This window comes from Nannospalax galili, unplaced genomic scaffold, assembly GCF_000622305.1.
Source record: "Nannospalax galili isolate Female #2095 unplaced genomic scaffold, S.galili_v1.0 scaffold902, whole genome shotgun sequence".
In the NCBI taxonomy this organism is placed as follows: domain Eukaryota; kingdom Metazoa; phylum Chordata; class Mammalia; order Rodentia; family Spalacidae; genus Nannospalax; species Nannospalax galili.
The window spans coordinates 2,326,315-2,345,921 of NW_008347814.1; the positions used below are offsets into that span (position 1 = coordinate 2,326,315).

Genomic DNA, 19,607 nt, shown 5'->3' on the forward strand with positions numbered 1-19,607 from the left:
AAATAATGCCAAACGAGAAAAAAAAAAAAAAAAGAGCATGATGGGGAGCTAAGGGGCCTGCAGGAAAATAATTATCTTTAATTATTTTAAATGTATTGAGATTTTTCTCTTTGGCTTAAACTTTTTCCAGTTTTGTAACTATTCCATGTATATTTGTGAAGTTATATTCCTTGATTGTTAGGAGCTGGTTCTTTATATGGCATTAAATATAATTTATTCACTGTGTCATTAATTTTAAATAATTATCTTTAATTATTTTAAATGTATTGAGATTTTTCTCTTTGGCTTAAACTTTTTCCAGTTTTGTAACTATTCCATGTGTATTTGTGAAGTTATATTCCTTGATTGTTAGGAGCTGGTTCTTTATATGGCATTAAATATAATTTATTCACTGTGTCATTAATTTTCCAGTCTTTGATGTGTGTGTGTGTATGTGTGCATGTGCATGCATGTGCACGCATGTGTGTATGGACTTTACCTATAATTACTACTATGAGTAGTGAAATGTCCTGAAAGAGGATAAATTTATCACATTTTTCTTACAACTAGCTTAATTTTTGTTTTAGACATTTTGATAACAACTCTCGGCAATGGTGCTTCATATTCTCTCCTCGGGGAAGTGAAAGGTTTAATGTTTGGTGTTTGCCTGGTCCTGGCTTTCTTACCTTTTACTTTAAATGTCTCTACTGATTTAGTTTTCATCTGCAGCACTGTCTGTGCCTTTGGTAGATGTGTTTATTATATCTTTCACCTTCTTGTGCTGTCAATCAGTTGGTTTTTATTTATCTTCGTTTGTAATCTCTCCATTTTTAAAGATGAATTGATGACACTCATTCTGTTGCTTGTTCACTGTCGGAAGATGTGGACACATTTTTCATTCTTTTAAGAGTTCATGTCATTCTTCATTCTGGACAACTCTATTATTTTACTTAATTAAAAATCAAACAATTGGAAATAAATACTGAGGGTAAGTGAGAAGACACAGTGCCAAGCCAAGGACACATGTAGTAAGTAGATGTTCAAGGAAGAATTTATTTAAGTTGCTATTACAAAAATACTAGTAATTATATGATTTATAAACAGCAAACGTTTGTTTCTCACAGTTCTGGAATCTGGAACATCCAAGGTCAAAGCACTATCATATTCAGTGTCTGAGGAAGCCCTCTTTCAGACAGTTGTATGGTCTTGCTACACCCTTGCAAGACAGAGGGGCAAGGTAGCTCTCTGGTTTCCTATTGTAAGACCACTAGTCTCATTCACGAGAGCCTCCCTTTCATGACCTGATCACTCTCCAGAAGGCTTATTTCACGATACCATCACCTTGTGGGTTGAGGTGCCAACATATGAATTTGAGGAGTACAAGCAATTTGTTCTAGTTTAATTTCTGCTGCTAGTACAAATACCCTGACAAAAAGAAACACAAGAGAAAAAGATTTATTTTTATTATAATTCCTAGTCCATCATTTCAAGGGAGTCAATGTAGGAAACCAAGGAGCTGGTCACGTCTCATTCTTAGCAAGGAGAGAATAAGCACAGCTCTACTTGCTAATTGGCTAGCTAGCTTTTTTCATTCTTAAACAGTTCAGGGCCCACCATAGGGATGTCACCCACAGTGGACAGGGTCTTCCTACATCAACTAAGAATCAAAACCCCCACAGACATGTCCAGAAGTTAACCTGATCTAGATAATTCCTCATTAAAACTCTTTTCCAGGTGATTTTAGGTTGTGTCAAGGGATAGCTAAAACTAACCAGCTCAGACTGCAACATCCAAGAAGTGCATGTCCCACACCTGTCAGACCAGAGTGAAACATTTGGGTGGTGATTGGTTGTCCACAGAAGTCTTCTGAGAAGCCCGTAAAGGACTTTCAAGTGAGCCCACCACACCAGTACGTGTGCTATACAAATACAAGTAACTGCATGGGTCAAGATTTGAAGAGAATCCAGAGTCTAAAGCATGGGTCAACTAGGATGGAACTTTCTTCTTTTCTTTCCTCCTTCCCCATTTTCCCCAGTCCAAGGAGAGCAAGAAGCACCGGGGTGAGTAGAGGAGACAGCAGAGGCTGGGGAGAAATAACAAAGAACTGTGCGTTAACACAGAACAGATTGGTGTAGCCCCTCTGCCCTGGATGGGCTGGCATCAGGGTAAGTATGAGCTCTGGGGAGATGGTGGAAAGGGTATGATGAAACGAAGAAGTCCAGCTTCTGTTTAAATCAGATGGGGCTTTCACGAGCATTTTAAATGTTTAAACATTTCAAATATGTACAAAAGCAAAAAGAAGAGTGAAGTTCACCCATAATCCCTCTGCTCCAACAGTTACCCGTGTGTTTTCTGGTTGTGCTCCATCTTTTCTCCTTATTTTCTGGAATACTTCAAGGCAAATATCAAATACCATAGCATTTCATCAAAATACACCTCATTTAACACCTCTGATAGATATGGGTATTTCTTCTCAAGGCATTCACAACACTGTTGTTTTATTTAACAAAGTACAAAGTCGCTGTAACAGATTTCACATGTGCTGAAACAAGGCTGCTCTTAGAGTTGAAAGTGAATCAGCAGAAGCTGGGAATTCGCCCATGATCCCATCAAAAGACTGAAAAGGCAACTAAATGGTTTAAAACAGTTTGGGGCAGTGGAGGAATAGAGCTGCTGCCATATCATGCTAAACAACATATCCAACAAATTAGTCATTTTTAAAATCAAAATGTGTACTCTGAATTACACATAATTAGTTTGGCACAAAAAGGGTCTTCGGGTTTAATGTGCAGAGTTTTGAACTTAAGTAGACAGGGATTCAGTTGTAGGCTTTTCTTGGCCAAAGCCTTCCTTTTCCCTCCATCATTCACACCACTCAATAAAATCTCATTTTAAAATGGGCAACTGGTTATAGCTGCTGGGATGGCTCATCTTCCTTGTCAGCCTGACTGGATTTGGAATCCTCTGGGAGACAAGCCTCTGGATGTGTCTTTGAGGATGCTCCCAGAGAGGTTTAACTGAGGAGGGAAGACCCACCTGAATGTGTGCAGCACCATCCCATAGGCTTCAGTCTGAGCATAAGGGAGAAAGTGAGGTGAGCACCAGTATTCATCTCTCTCTGCTTCCTGACTGCAGATGCAATGTGACCAGCTGCCTCACACTTATGCTGCCACGCCACACCTCCATTCTCAAGATGGACTGTAGCTACAAACTGGGAGCCAAAATAAACCCTTCCTCCCTTTAGGTTGCTTTTGTCAGATATTTTGTCACAACAACTAAAGTAATTCAGATGTTATTACTTAGTTCTTGTTCAATGAGACAGCTGCACTATTTTTCAAAGATATTTTTTATGTGTGTGTTTGTGTGTGTGTGTGTGTGTGTGTGTGTGTGTATCTGTGTGTCTTCTACTTGTGTGTGAGTCCCTGGGGAGGCCAGAAGGGGGCGTTGGATCCCCTGGAGCTATACATTTTTAAGCCTTAATTTTTCATCTGTGAAGTGGAAGTAAACCTAGTATGTACATAAGTACTCAATTTATCTTTGCTTATTCAACAACTATTATTTAGTGGATTACTTTTTATATTCGGTAGGCCCTACACAAAGGGCGGAGAAGAGACAGCAGTGGACAGGGGCAGGCAGTCTAGCTAGGCCTTTAAAATGCTCACATTCCAAAGGAAGAGAAAGAGGTTAGGTAAACTCTGCAATTGATCACAATTGTGATCTTTGGAAGAAGAGTAACTTGAGCTAGAATGGGAGTTTTGAGAAACCTTTTGGGAGTGCTGACAGGAGACATTTTCTATCTTACCTGGAGGTCTGCTAGAGAGAATTTGTAATATACTCACCTGTATAGGAAGAATCCTTCTGGGCTGGAGGCTATGCAATTCTGGAGCATGTAACAGACACATCCAGATGTTTTTTCATCGTGATCATCTTTTCCTCATGAAGTTACACACCCTTAGGAGGGAGTGTTCAACAGCACAGCTCCTTCTGAATTCTCTTTTTCATCATTTGTTTTTAAACACTAGAGAAAAGATATTCTTTTATGTTATCTATAGTCTTTTCTTGTTATACACTGTCTTTTCCTAAGGCATGTTTTGGTTATTTATGTTGATTTAATATTCTTGAGTAATGACTTTGATCTCCAATTTTAGGTTTTGAATCAAATTTCATAAACAGGAGGAACTAGAGAAATAGGCCAGCCTTCCAGTCATCACTCAGTCATCAATTCCATCCATACCAAGCCTTTAATAATGTGCTGCACAGTCCCCTGAAAGACAGACATTCAGGAAGACAGACCAAAAAGAGCCCTCCTGCATCAATAATAGCTTCTGGCAGGAGAGGCAGACAAAGCAGTGTAAAATGAGGTGATTTTATTTTGATAAGTGCTAGATAGAAATAAGGGGAAATGAGAGCATGTGTGAGCAGAAAGATCTCTCCCTGGAGGTGGTATTTGACTGAGCGATGCATGGGAAAGAGACAAGAAAAGAGCATTAAAGGTTCCTACCTGCATCCGGAAATAAGGGGAAATGAGAGCATGTGTGAGCAGAAATCTTTCCAGTAGAAAGGTGGGGCAGATCTCTCCCTGGAGGTGGTATTTGACTGAGCGAGGATGCATGGGAAAGAGACAAGAAAAGAGCATTAAAGGTTCCTACCTGCATCCCAGGTCCTGGCTCAGCACGTGTCTTAGTGTTGCAGAATCAAACCAGGATTTATGGGATTAGTGGTGGTGCTGCTCCTGTGAGTGGGGATGTTGAGACACGCCCCAGGCTTTGCTGAGGTCTACTAACAATAAATCCTTAGGGAAGGGCTCTTTAGAGCCTGTGTCTCAGAGACCAACCAATAACTCAGTAAGGAGGATAAGGCGGGTGTGACTACCCTGCCCAAGCCTTTGCCAGCTGGACTATTTCTTTTCATTTATTTGCTCACAGGATATACATCTCTGGTTGTATTGAGGTGCAATAAATGCCACCTTGTATTTTTCCCAATAGTTCAACAGCTACTATCAGGTTTCAATACGGTTTGTCACTTCTTTGTTTTTTTAATATTTAATAAGAGGACATAAAGGTACGATATCGTAAATGGGAATGCCAAGGCCTGCATAGCTTCTTTGCTGTCTGCTTTTCCAGCCGGCATCCTCGTGTCTGTACTGCAACAGGAGCTTAAAGTCAGGTTCTGCAGCAACACATCTATCTCTAAGCACTTTGTCCCTGAGACAGCCAGAGGACCGCCCTCTTCACTCTCAGGTGCCATGCAAAAATACAAAGCCTTCGAGTTTACCTCACAGAATTCCACAATCCAATATCCCTAACAGCAAGTGCACATTAGCAGTGTGCCAGCAGACACTTCCCTTCCTTGAAGCGGGATTGAGTATCAATGGGCCATTTCTCTCCGCCTGCCTGCCTCTGAAGAACAATACAAAGATCTTTGGAAAGGTGATTCTATTTTTTTCTCCATTCTCTGGTGCCATCTGGAGGTTTGAAGTTAATTCACATTCAATACTTTAGTTCCGCGTAAAGGACTAGGTGCATGGCACAGGACCCTACATGTAATTCACAAATTAAGAGTCTTAGCCACCTCCACAGAGATGAAGTTAAGCAGTAAGCTAGGACAATGTGCTGGGTACATTGACAACACTGCTTCCTGACGCAATACCGGACAGCATTGCTGGTCAGCTCTATGAGGGGCGGGGAAGAATGAACGCATGTTACACACATTAAGAAGACTCACTTGGCAATCACTTCATGTACAGAGCAGACTCTTTGCATAGCCCATGTTCAAGTGTTAGAGGGACAATGTGAAGATATTTAAAGGCAGACCGTTTTTGCGTCCTCTACCCAGTAATCTATGAGTTAGAGGTTTTCAGGCTGCTTGTGGAGTATTCTCTATTTCTGTGACAAGAATATGGTCCTTGTTGTGACAGGTACTTCCAAAAAAGATTAAGGTTTACTTAACCACATTGGCCATCTGTGGGCTGTCATCAAGGCATGAAGTCAGCCTTTGCTTCAGAAAACAAATTTACATTCCTCCTTGCCGTTGCTGAAGCAGTTCTAGATTGACCCAGTGATCTTCGATGAAACACTTGCTGAACATTTTTGGATCCTTTAGAGGAAAATTGTTATCAGATTTTGTCATTGTGACCAGCTATGTGAGAGAAACCATTAAAATGAGGAAGGATCTATTTATTTCAGAGGTTCCACTCCATAGTTCTTGACTCTGCTGATTCTGGGCCAGAGCATCAGGGAAGCAGAAGCATGTGGCAGATCTATTTACCTCATGGAAGACAGGGAGCAGAGAGAGGGAATGTAGGAAGGGCCAGGGAAAGATACAACCCCAAACACCAGTGATCCACTTCCTCCATCTAGGCTCCATTTGCTCCCTACCCCCAGCAATGCCGTTATATTATGAATTCATCAAGGAATTCATACATTGGGTCAGAGACCTTAGGATACAACCTTTTCCCCCAAAGCCCATCAAAGGCATCCAACCCCCCTGAAAATGAACCTGTGGGAGCATTTCATATTCAAACCATGACAGCTGTTCTCTGGTCTTCTAATCCAGTTGGAGACATTATATAAGCACAGATATAATTCAGGAAAATTTTTCTGGGCACTCACAGGGTGAGGTAAGGGATATGTGTAAGAGAGGACATAGAAACCGCAGATGTGGTGAGAAGGAAGAGAGCAATGTCTCCAGCAAGCTGACGGTTGAAGAATAGTGAGTGTGCTACAATGCACTTATTTGCATTTTTTCTTAAACACATATTAACACAAATTAACTTCTGAAACAAGGGAAAGTTCTCTAATGTTAGTGGTTGCTAGTCTCACGGCCACAGGAATACCTGGTGATTCATGCGTCACGGTCACCGTAGCGTTTGGAGAGAACGTGCCGTACGGAACACCACCATGGGGCTTTTTTTTTTTTTTTTTTTTTGAGACAGGGTCTCCCTGTAGCCCCAGCTGTCCTGGAACTCACTGTGTAGACCAGGCTGGCCTTGAACTCACAGAGATCTGCCTGCCTCTGCCTCCTGAGTGCTAGGATTAAAGGCGTGCGCTACCATGCCCAGCTAGGGGCTTTATTTTTAATGCTCATCAAGTGAGTTAATATATGGAAAGAAAATGGGCAGTACTTAGAACACAGGCAGTGCTATATGGATATTTAATAATGTTGCTAGAGGCCCTTGAAGGTAGAAATCATTCCTTCATAGTTTTCCTGGTTAGCTTTAACTATCAACTTGGCACTTCCTGGAGTCTAAGAGGAGAGCCTCAGCTGAGGAATTGCCTAGGTTAGATTGGCCTGTGGGCATGTCTGTGGGAGAGTGTCTTGATCATTAAGTGACTTAGAAAGGTCCAGCATACTTCGGACAGTACTATTCCTAGACCATACTGTTTTTAAAAAGCTAGCTGTGTGCAAGCAAGCATCCTTTGTGTGCCTGCTGTGCTTCTTTGGCTAAAAAACGAGTTCTTTGGTCAGAGGTAATACTACACAGAACAGCAAGCAGGCTGGCCTTCAAGTTCCTGCCCTGTCTTCATTCATGGACTGTGACCTGGAATTGTCAGCATAATAAATCCTTTCCTCCCCCCAAGTTGCTTTTGGTTAGTTTTATCACAGCAATAGAAATGACACTAGCAGAATGGTCATGTACAATCCACAGATAGGATTTTAACCACATTTAGAATGATATTCTCTTCAATGAGGAAAATGATGGGTTGCTATGAGAAAAGTGAGTTCCTGACCAAGTTGCTTGTTGTATAACTGAATCTTGATACACACTTATGTTCTTGGTATTAAAAAGTTGATCCTGAAGCTGGAGAGATGACTCAGCAGTTAAGAAAACTGGTTGTTCTTGCATAGGACCTGGGTTCGATTCCTAGCACCCATATAGTCGCTAATAATCATCCATAACTCCAGTTCCAGGGTATCTGACACTGTCTCCTGACTTCTGATGGCATTACACAACACAGGTACACTTACATACATGCAGGCAATACATCCATATACATAAAATTACAAAAAATTAATTAAATATTTTTAAAAATAATTAAGCATGGGAAACCATGGTGGAAGGGTTAGACAATATGAGAGATAAATAATGCCTGCCTCACTAGTTTTGAAAAACCAGAGGGAACCATATTAGTTCAACAACCTACTGACAAATCATACATAAAAATAGATCAAAGAATATATGTTTAGGCAAGGTTTATCTGAGAGCGTTTTGTCTTTGCCGGAGCTTTATCTGCATGGCACATGGTAATTAAAAGTACCAGACTGGTGGAACTAACCTTCTTGGATGTTTAACTGACATACTATGAGGTCTATACTAATTTGGACAGAGGGACATAAAGTGTGGTTCTCTCCCTCCCCACATGGGTCATTGGCCACCGACCCACAAGAACACAGGGAGGAGAAGTGACGTATGGGGTCAGGATGGCCCCTGAGTATAATGGAACTTGATCAAGGAGGCCGTGGAGACCCCACCAGATGGACTTGAACCAGTGTCCAGTCTACAAAGAGGAGGGTCAACACAGAGAAAACTTTTCCTCCATGCTTCCAAGCAAAGCCAGCCATAATTGAGTAGGACCTTTGACTTATCTTCACATAGATGGAACTGGTAAAAGAATGGAGCCAGGGGCTCCTCTCAAGCCCATGTGACCCCTCAAATGACCTTAAGAGTAAAAATAAATTGGTTTCTCTGGGCCAACTGTATGGTCTTAAACACCCAAAGGAAAGTATAACCCAAGATTAAAGGGATCAATATAGTTTTTAAGAGTCCATATGTATAGCTAAAGGCTACATAACAAGAAACAATGCCAGACAGGAGATGCCTTCCTTTGAGTTGTTGGCCAGGGTGTCCCAAAAGACTCCCAGACAGTAACCCAGCATAGAACTGGGATAATGAACAGCAAACCCTAAGCTTATCTAAAGAAATATTGACAACTGATTATTTCTAGATGGACAAGTACTGGAGAATGGCTGGGGGTGTCAACAACACAGAGGACAGTAACAGGAATGACAGAGTATGTGTCCTCTAGTATGTGGGAGGGGGAGGCTATGGGAGGGTGCCATTTGGAAAGTGGGTATATAGATGAATAAGATTGTTTGGGATATTCTATATGATATACACATAAAAAATCAACAAATAAAAAAAGTTATATTTGAGGAGGAAGCATAAAAAGTTACTTTGTGTTAATTAGTAGAGGTGACAAACATTACCATTGAAATCTACCTGATGACTTTATATCCATACACAGGTGCCGAGGATCTGAGTACAACAGACCATGACTAGTAATAATCAGATACATAGAGATTAAAGATACATGTGCAAACATCTAAGCGTTAGTAGCATTAAAAATGTAGTAAACAGTGTATTTTAAAATGAAATAGAGATCTTCTTCAAAGATTAAAAACTCAACATAATGTCTTACAGGGTTTATACTGAGTTGAATATTGTATAACTGTATTAATTCAGCTGTGAACCTAAAAATTTACAGCCACTTTTGAAAGAGATGTATCCTTGCTCTGTAAATTGTTACTGAATATGTTAAAGCTGTAATGAAATGCTTCTTCTAATGTGGTTATTAAATAAAAAATAATAAATGAATAACTGAAATATAAAAAAGATTAAAAGTTGATCCTTTGCTGGGCCTGGTGGTGCACATCTTTAATTTCAGCACTTGGTGAGATAGAGGCAGGTGGATCTTTGTAAGGTCGAGACAGCCTGGTCCATATAATGAGTTCCAGGCCAGTTGGGGCTACAGTGAGACCCTGTCTCAAAAATCAACAACAACAACAACAACAGCAACAAAAAACCTGATCCTTAGTTAAATACATCATACTGTATTACCTGAGGTACTGGCTATTTTCTGAAACATACTTCTAGATGGATATACCCAAATTTATGGAACTATCTATCTGAACTATGTAAGTCATCCCATGAATGGATTTTCCTTCAAACTTAATTAACTGCATCTGGCCTTCACAGCCCTTAACAACACTTTGGGCAAATCCACAGCTTTTCAGTTACTTTCAAGAATTAAAGTTATCTTTTAAAACCCACTCTAGCCTAGTTTGTTTTGAATTTCAATTGCTCAGCCATCTACTTCCCAGAACCAGCATCAGACCAGAGACTTGAGTGTTGCCTACATTCTCTCTTGCCCCCAGGCATCTGGACAGAGACTTGCGTGCAGCCTACTTTTCGTTGCTTCCACATTTGGGCAGGGAGACTGGGTTAGAAAAGACAGGCAAAGGTGTTTTTATTTATCTGGTATTATTGTAGGTCTATTGCAGCAAATATGCTTTGTGTAGGATGTTGGTTTTCTTTGTGAAGTGTGTGTGGGGTGTGTGTGTGTGAGAGAGAGAGAGAGAGAGAGAGAGACAGAGACAGAGACAGAGAGACAGAGACAGAGAGAGACACACAAAGAGAGACAGAGAGAGACAGAGACTAAGCGACAGAGACTCTATAAGTGATTTTCCTAGGTACATTTTCTATGTTTAGGAGGATATTATACTTTGGATTGAAAGTGTCCTTTAAAACGCTACAGTGCTTCAGGCTTGGTCCACAGCTGCTGCATCCAGATCACAAAGGCCCTGATCTGGGCAGAAACCTCTAAAACTGTGAGCCAAAAAACCCTGACTACCACAGACAGCCAGTCTAGCTTAACCCCAGTTCCAGGTTGCAGGGAGATACTCTTATTTGTGTGTTTTCTGGTCAGCCTCTAGCTCCTCCTACCTGGTTTACAGAACTCTTAATGGAAAAACATCAAGTTACCTCCCTTTCTGCTTGCCATCCCAGCTATAAGAAATGTACTCCACCACAGCCCCCATCTTTTCTGCCACCAGTCTCCTCTCTTCGCCCTGTTTCAGTACTCAAAAGGCAGGTGGAAGCCAGTGCCTGATCCAGCAGAAGAGCAGCAGGAGCTGAGATGCTCATCCTCTCCCACTTCAAAAACATTACTGAGCATCCACATCTCTGCAGGTGGCCTGCAGAGCACTTTTCATTTGGCCTGGACATTGATGGAGAATAAGAAACTATGCCCTGCTGGCCTGTTCCTCATAAGAGAACACTTGCCTAACATGTATAAGGCCTTGGGTTCTGTCCCTAGGACTAAAAAATTGGAAAGAGACACAGAGAAAAAGAGAGGCATACAGACAGAGGATGCCCTCAGCCTCCATTCTAAAGGTTCTATCTTGGTTACTCTTCATGTTTCTATGTGATAAAACATTCTGACAAAAGCAACTTAAAGGGTTTATTTCTGCTTCTAGCTTGATATACAGTCCATCAAGTTAGGGAAGTCAAGGCAACTTACTCTGGTTGGTTACTCTGGTGGGTTGAATGAGAATGTTCCCCAAGGGTTCCAAGTACTTTTTGTATCCAGGTAGTGGGGTTGTTTTGGGAGTTGGAGCTTTACTGGAGAAAGCATGTCACTGGGGGAGGGCTTTAAGCTTTGCCAGATTTCCAGTCACACTCTGCTTCATGTGCCAGGTTGAAGATATAAGCCTCCTCTTTTTGTTCTACCTCTTGCCTCCCTGTCATGATGAACTCTGATCCCTCTGGGACTGTCAGCTCAATAAATGCTTCCTTTTATAAGTTCCCTTGGTCATGGTGTTTTATCACAGCAACAGAAAAGTAACTAATGCAGTTACACTGTGTCCACAGTCAAGGGAAAGAAAGTAATGCATGCTTATCCTCAGCTCATTTTCTCCTTCTTTATAAATGAGAGGATCCCAGCCTAGGGAATGAGGCCACCCACAGTGTCTTCCCAACTCAGTTAACTTAATTAATCCTGCACAGGCATGCCCAGAGGCCCATCTCCAAATGGTTCTAGACCTCATCAAGTTGACAATTGAGAGTGCCATCGCAGGTCCCTTCTCTTCCTGATTCTTGCTTTTAAATACACTGAGGGATACAGGAAGCTGTTACATTCCTGGCAAGCACTTACAAAACAACTCCTGAGCAGTTCTTTTTGGAATGTGACAACACTATACTTCCTGTTCTCAGCTCAGGGGCTTCATCCTAAAATTTTCAGAAGACAGAACAAGTCTTAAGCTCATTTTGTCATGTTAGCATTGCTGGTGTCATAAAACCTTTTTGAAGTTCTTCCTTTGTTTCTAAAACCTTTTCCCTTGGCAGTCAGCATAGCTCAACAGGAAAGCACAGACTCACATCTGTGCTGCCAATTTCTTAGTGCAATTTGATAAAAATATGTGTTATCTGTAGGCATGATTTAATCTGACTTAAATTTTTTTACAGTTTTTGTGAGTAGCAAACCAAGGTGAGGTGCTCTATACTCTTGATAAAATTCAGCTTTTTAAGAAGAAAAGCATCATATGGATTGGCATCCAGGCACATATTACAGTTGAGTAGAATTGGCTCCATTCATGACATATCTGGGTTTTTAGCTTAAAATAGAGTTTACAAGCTGGGCATGGTGGCACATGCCTGTAACTGCAGGAGGCTGAAGCAAAAGAATTGCAAATTCAGGACCAGCCTAGGCTATAGTGATGCACTCTCTCAAAAAAAAAAGGGGGGGAGGGGGATAGAATTCACAAAGTTCTGTTTTGATAAACAGAAAAAGAAGCCACTAAGAACTTCTCATACCATGGGCTATATCACATATGATCAAGTACCTGTGGGCCACTGACAGTATTTCATAATAGCTGTGACAGCTAAAATACACATGACAGTATCAAAGTAGGATTTTCTAAGAAATTTAAAACAGGACTGTCATGAAAATATAAAGAGGCCTGTGTCCATCAGCCATTCAACTCATCAACAAGGAAAACAGTGGCATCCACAGGGTAATGTAAAGAAAAATAAAAGGCATGGTGATTCTAGCATCTAATAGAAAATAAATGTCAAAGGGATTCACTGTAATAGGGATAGAACTAGTGCGAGTTTTCCATCTCCATTAGACAAAAGCCTGCAAATTAATATGTGAGTTCAGAATCTTGGCCTTCATCAATGGAAAATAGTAAAACAGACAAAAGTCCACTTCCAGAAAATCCAATAATCCCCGGGTGGGCTTGTTAGACAATGCCTAGGATAGAACAAAGAAAGCAGGAGTTGATTTTTGTTTCATTTCCACATTTTTGGTTTTTTTCCTTTTTATGCATATTTTATTGAGTTTTGTGCATTTTATATAACAGATCTTAATAAAATTTAGAACCTCTCTCCCACCTGCACCCCCCCAAGGGATTTCATGCACTCTGTCGTATATGTTAAGGCCTATCTGGTCAAGCATTTGTATCCAGACGTCCTTCGGTGCCAGTTCTTCCACTGGAGTCTAGTCAGCTGACCTACAGTCACTCCCTCCAAGATCTACCCTCCCTCACCCCATGCAGTATTTGCTTTAGCACACTGCATGCCAATACCCTTATGTGGTGTCCAGTGTTTAATCTGTCTACAATTGCAGTGATCCTGGCTTTTGTGTAGGCTTCTGAATAATGCATAATTTGTAGTTCTTTTTGCTATGAGGGGCATAACTTTAAAGGTGTCTTCCTTATTTCAGTGTCAACGTGCTCCTCTGTGTGTGTGTGTGTGTGTGTGTGTGTGTGTGTGTGTGGTATGTATATGTAATGTGTTCATATGTATGTGTACATGCATGTGTACAGGACTGTACACGTGTGTGCATGTTCATGCAGAGGCCAGAGTTTGAAACTGGGTGTCTTCCTCTTTTGGTCTCCCTCATATTTTGAGACAGCAAGACAGGATCTCTCATTGACCTTGAGCTCACTGATTCAGATAGGCTAGCTGGTCAGTGAACTCCAAGGATCCGCCTGTCTCTGTCTACCCCTACACTGTGGTCACAGATATTCCTGGCTTTTTTTGTATGGATACTGGGAATCCAAATCCAGGTCCTCATGCTTAAACAGCAAGCACTTTGCTGATTGAGTCATCTTCTTAGCCCTTTCCTTTTTCAAAAACTAAACTTTTTATTTTGGGCGTCGATTAAGATTTGCTGAAAAATTGGGGAAGCAGTAAACACAAAGGGTTCCTGTATTGCCCATGTATAGGTAGTAGTATCTCACATTAATAGAGCACCTTTGCTGCAACAGATAAATCAACATTGATGTATTAGTATTAGCCAAAGTCTGTATTTTACTCAGATTTTCTTAGTTTTTGCCTAATGCTCCATTTCTCATTTACAATCCCGTTCTTCAGTCAGTCACTTGTCCTGTCTCCTTAGAGTCCTTGCGGCTGTGTTAGACTCTCAGACTTTCCCCAGTTTTAATGACCTTATCACTCTTTAAAAAATTTTACTATTTTTATTTTATGTGTGTGCGTGTATTGCCTGCCTGTAGGTAAGTGCACCTGTGTGGTGCAATGTCCTCAGAAGTCAGAAGAGGCTGTCGGATCCCCTGGGACTGGAGTTACAGACAGTTGTTAGCTACCATGTGGGTGCTGGGATTCAAACCCAGGTCTTCTGCAAGAACAACCAGTGTTCTTAACTGCTGAGCCATTTCTCCAGCCTTGATCTTATCATTTTTGAGCAGAATCAGTCAAGTATTTTGTAGAATATTCATCAATTGGATTTTGTGTGACGTTTTTCTCATGATTGTGGAGTTTGGAAAGGAAATGTGGAGATAAACTGATATTTTCATTGTATTGTGTCGTCGTACCAACATGACTGGTGGATGCTGACATTGTCTTTGGTTAGCCATGGCCTGAAGCAGCAGTTCCCAGTTTTCTCCTCTGCAAAATTCCTCTTTCCCTCCCCTTTCCCCACTATACTCTTTGGAGGGAAGTCATTGTGTCTAGCTACACTTAAAAAATAGAGAGATTTCCTCACTTTTCCTGAGGGTAGAGAATTTGCATTAGTAAGAGTTCTCCAAAGAACAGAACCAAATGGACTGTATGCATGTATTCATCGGAAAAGATCTAGTGTAAAAAATTGGTTTCTGTGGTTCTAGAGGCTAAAGGCTGTGTAGGCTTGGGGGGGTGGTCATGACTCAAAGACCCCCTGGTTCATATTAAGTCCAAAGGCAGTCTGTAGGACAATTCTCCCCTGATTAGGGAGGTAAAGGGTTGATTTTATAAAAAATTTTTATGTGTGAGTATAGTATATACATATAGTATATACATGAGTATAGTCTTCACACATTTCCACCCCTCCCAGTCCCTCTCCTCCTATGTCCCCTCCATTCCTTCTCAACTTCCTGTCCTCTTCCTTAATTATTATTGTTACACATATACACACACACACACACACGTGTGTGTGTGCATGCATTGAGTCTATTCAGTGGTACTCCTGTGTACCTGTGTTTCGGACTGCCCACTTGTGGTTAGATAACCTCACAGAGAGGTAGTCTCTGGATAAAACAGATGGCTCCTCCATCAGCACTCACTGATTTCATTCTATAGCTCTGTATCTTGTGGTGAGACCCCTTGAAATTTCCCCCATCCACCTTGGTATGCCAACTGGTTTTCTTATTATATACAGATCTTACTAGACTGCCACACTGGGGAGATTTCATTGGCGTAGCTTCCCTGTCATGTCTAGAAAATCTTATGTCACAGCAGATGTCTTATCCCCCTGGCTCTTACATTTTTCCCACTTCCTCTTCTGTAATGTTCCCTGTGCCTTAAGTGTAGAGGTTGTATTGTAGATGTGCCATCTAGGACTGGGCACCTCACAGAAAATTATTCTCTGTGTTTGAACAGTTGTGGAACTTCATAGCAGTCTCCATCTACTGCAAAAAAAAAAAAATTCTTGTTGAGTGGTGATGGTGAGAGGTGCACTGTCTGTAAATATAGGAATGCCTATTTAGAATATAATAATAAATTATGTAGGTCTATGGATGTGACAAAGGTTTTTCTCTAGGGTCTATGACATCTTTAGCCCTGTCTACTTAGGCCAAGGTTTTTGTTCTATTCTAACTTCAGATGATGGGATGAGATCCATCCACATTTAGAAGTCCACTGATTTAAATGTTAACTTTATCCAGAAATACCTTCCAAAGTGAAACGTAAAATTAACCATCAGGTTGTCTACTCCAATGGAGCTCTTCCATGCTGGAGGTTTGGATCTTCTTCTCCCTTTATTTGTTTACATAATGTTTTATTTAGATTAACATGGATGCATGAATAAATGCTGACTTCATACTTTGGGTTCTTCTGTTGCTCAAATTGTTCCTCCTTTGGTTTTCATTTGGCCCCGATGTCCCTTGGCTTACTCCATCAATATGAATTTTGTGTCTCTTTCTTATTTATGCTATGACCAGGTCAGACTATGCTTTATTTTTAGACATTTTATTAGTGGTAGTAACTGTACAAAATAATGGGTTTCAGTGTGACATTTTCATACGTGTATAAAATGCCCTTTGATCATAGTCATTTTTTTTATCCTTTTGATCCCTTCCTACACACACACACACACACACACACACACACACACACACTTATCACCCTTCCTCTTCTCTGATCATCCTCCTTTTGTGTCTATTTTTTTTTTAAATCTGGATTCTACATATGATAGAAAATCTGTGATATTTGCCTTTCTGAGCCTGGCTTGTTTTGTTTAGCATGACAATCTCCAGTTCCATCCACTTTCTTGAAAATGACATGTTTGTTTTTCTTTGTACCTAAACAAAAAGATGTGCTATGTCTTCTTTATCTATCCATCTGTTGATGGGCATTTAGACTGGTTCCATATCTTTGTTATTGTGAATAGTGCAACAATAAACATGGACATGCAAATATCTCCATAGCGTGCTGACTTAGATTCATTTGAGTATATACCCAGAAGTGGTATCACTGGATCATATGGCTGTTGTATTGTTAGGTTTTTAAGGAAACTCCATATTGATTTCCATAGTGGCTGCACCATTTTATCTTTTCATCAGCAGTGAATAAGTGTTCCTCTTTCTCCACAGCCTTACCAGCATTTATTGTCAGCTAGCCTGGAACTCACTATGTAGATCTGCCTGCCTCTGACTCCCAAGCACTGAATTCTGGGATTAAAAGTGTGTACCACCATGCCCAGCATCATTTATTTTCTTAATGATCACTATTCTGACTGGGGTGAGAAGGAATTTCAGTGTGCTTTTAATCTGCATTCCTCTAATGAGTAAAGGTGTTAAACATTTTTCAGATACTTCTTGGCCATATGTATTTTTCTTTTGGGGAATTCTCTATTCAATTCATTTGCCCACGTTTTGATTGGCTTATTTGAGGGTATTTGATTTGTTGAGTTCTTTACATATTTTGAATACATCAGATGAGTGCTGACAAAGGTTTTTCTCCCATTCTGTTGACTCTCCCTTCACCTTGTAGTTGTTTCCTTGCTGAGCAGAAGCCTTTTGGTTTCATGCCATCCTATGTGTCAACTTTTAATATTATTTTCTGGGATCATCTTGTGTAATTCTTCCTGAAGCCCTTACAACCATCCATATCTTCAGGGAACCCTGATTCTTCCTTTTGTAAAATGGTATAAAAAGTCAGGATCTAGAACAGGAGAGATGGCTCAGCAGTCAGAGTCCTTACTGCTCTTCCAGGGAACACAAGTTCAGTTCCAGCACCTATGTTAGTTAACTCTGCAACTGCCTGTAATTCCAACTCCAGAAGATCTGATGCCCTCTTCTGACTTCCACAGCACACACATGTGGTGCGTCCATGCATGCACACACACACACACACACACACACACACACACACAAATTAAACACATATGCTTTAAAAGCCCAGATCTGAATGCTAGGTGTACTCTTTGCTCCATGTCAATATTTCTAGTTCCTTTTAGTTGACAAAACAAAGAAACAATTCTCCAGTTTCCATGGAAGGTTGATTTCAAAGCCCTGAGGATAACAAAACCTGCAGTTCTCAAAGCCCTTACAGAAAATACCACAGTGTTTGCATATATATTACACTCATCCTTCCTCACATTGTCAATCATCTCAGGATTGCAATGTAAATGATATGTAAATGTTATAATCTATTGTTTGAGGCATAAATATAAAAAAAAGACTGTGCATACTCAGTAGAACACAAAGTTTTCCAAATATTTTGGATTTGTTGTTGACTGAATACATGGTTCTAAAACTCCAAAATATACAGAGCCAAATGTCTGTGTGTATACTAACCAATGTATACATACATATCTATAAATAGCTATGCATGTAAAACTAAGCATACACCAAGTTCATATCGGTATCTCCAAGTCTAATTGCTCATGAGTGTTCCCAGTGTCTTCCCCTCACTGCTCTTTAACTTCCAACAGTAAGAATCCCAGTGTCCATGTTCCACCAGACATTATTACCTCTTCATCCCCATACAAATACAGGTGCACATAGAACACCAAATGGACAGGATCAGAAGAGAAACTCCCCATATCATAGTAAAAACACTAAATGTACAGAACAAAGAGAGAATACTGAAAGCAGCAAAAGAAAATCAACAAGTCACATACAAAGGAAAAGCCCATCAGAATTACAGCTGACTTATCAATGCAAACTATGAAAGCCAGATACCCAGCAAAAATGTCTATTATAGTTGAGGGGGAAAGAAAAATCTTCCATGACATGAACAGCCTGAAAGAATACATGTCCACAAAACCAGCCCTTCAAAGAATACTTAAAGCAATACAGAGAGCAGAGAGAAACAACTATACCTTGGGGCAACAAAAGAAAATAAACAAATATATAATTTAGGAAACACAAAATTAGACAGAGAACACAGACAGCAATCAAAATGATGGCAACCAATACATACCTTTCAATAATAACTTAAATATCAATGGACAGAATTCCCCAGTCAAAAAACACAGGCTAAGCAAATGGATTAAGAAACAAAATCCATCTCTTGCTGCCTGCAAGAAACCCATCGCACCTTCCAGGGCAGGCACTACCTTAAGGTAAAAAGAGGGAAGAGAATATTCCAAGCAAAAGGCATTAAGAATCAAGCAGGGGATGCAATTTTAATATCTGACAAAATAGGCTTCAAAGTAAAATTAATCAGAAGAGATAAGGAGGATCACTTCATTCTGATCAAAGGAACAGTTAACCAAGAAGATATTACAATCTTTAACATATATTCACCAAATTCTGGTGCACCCAAATTCATAAACACAACATTACAGGACTTTAAGACACAGATTAACCCCAACTCAGCAATAGTAGGGGACTTCAATACCCCACTGTCTCCATTAGACAGGACAACTGGACAAAGAATAAACAGAGAGATGTCTGAATTAAATGATAAACAGACATCTTTCAGATATTCCAGCAAAGCACCGAAGAATACACCTTCTCCTCAGCAAATATGGAACGTTTGCAATTGTGACCACATACTGGGGCACAAAACAAACCTCCATAAATATAAAAATATTGAAATAATTCCATGCATTCTATCAAACCACAATGCAGTAAAGCTTACAATCAACACCGGAAGAAGCTCTAGTCACCACACACATGTGAACAACACATTCCTAAACAATGAATGGGTCAAAGGGGAAATTAAGAAAGAAATAAAAGCATTCATGGAATTCAATGAAAAGGACAATACAACACAACCTCTGGGACACTTTAAAAGCAGTCCTAAGAGGGAAGTTTATAGCTCTAAGTGCCTATATTAAAAAAATTAGAAAGAGCCCAAATCAATGACCTAACACTGCAACTCAAGACTCTGGAAAGGCAAGAAC

At 40.3% G+C, this 19,607-nt stretch overlaps 1 long non-coding RNA gene across 1 annotated transcript; it reads right to left on the reverse strand.

Annotated features, from left to right (window-relative positions):
• Positions 1 to 1,419: 1,419 nt before the first annotated feature.
• Positions 1,420 to 3,939, reverse strand: LOC115072273. Its single transcript, XR_003851325.1, has 2 exons — positions 3,819 to 3,939; positions 1,420 to 2,062 (listed from the first exon to the last, which is right to left on the reverse strand). It is a non-coding gene; the product is annotated as an uncharacterized LOC115072273 (long non-coding RNA).
• Positions 3,940 to 19,607: the final 15,668 nt, after the last annotated feature.